Source organism: Ovis aries, chromosome 19 (genome assembly GCF_016772045.2).
Source record: "Ovis aries strain OAR_USU_Benz2616 breed Rambouillet chromosome 19, ARS-UI_Ramb_v3.0, whole genome shotgun sequence".
Classification (NCBI taxonomy): Eukaryota; Metazoa; Chordata; class Mammalia; order Artiodactyla; family Bovidae; genus Ovis; species Ovis aries.
The window spans coordinates 10,120,417-10,120,960 of NC_056072.1; the positions used below are offsets into that span (position 1 = coordinate 10,120,417).

Sequence of the window (544 nt, forward strand, 5' to 3'; positions counted from 1 at the left end):
TATATGGAGGTAGAAATATAGTATTGTACACATGGAACTTAGGTACCTCAATAACATATAAATCTTTTAAAAATCAGTGAATTTCTCCTCAGTGAAAGGGAATGGTGGACAGTTCCAGAAATTTAAAAGAGCCTGCACCAAATTATGGCTGGGAAGGGTGTATGTGAAATTGTCATAAGAGCATTGGTTATAATTTAGAAGATTCTCAGAAGTTTAAAAGAATGAGGACGAGTGCTTGCTTCGGCAGCACATATACTAAAGTTGGAACTATACGGGAATATTAGCATGACTCCTGCACAAGGATGACATGCAAATTTGGAAACTGTTCCATATTTTTATGTAAAAATAGAGTCAAGGATCTACTGTATTGCACAGGGACTTCTACCCAACACTGTAATAAACTATACAGGGAAAGAGAAAAGGAAAGAACAGATATATGTCTATGTATGATTGAATCAAGTGGCAAGTCAGCTGACACAAACACTACATTGTAAATCAAATATACTCCAGTATAAAATTTTTTTTAAAAGAGTGAGGACAAGAT

The 544-nt window shown here is 34.7% G+C and overlaps 1 non-coding gene across 1 annotated transcript; it reads left to right on the forward strand.

Annotated features, from left to right (window-relative positions):
• Positions 1-231: 231 nt before the first annotated feature.
• Positions 232-337, forward strand: LOC114109468 (U6 spliceosomal RNA). Its single transcript, XR_003586154.1, has one exon. It is a non-coding gene; the product is annotated as a U6 spliceosomal RNA (small nuclear RNA).
• The last annotated feature ends 207 nt before the right edge of the window (positions 338-544 follow it).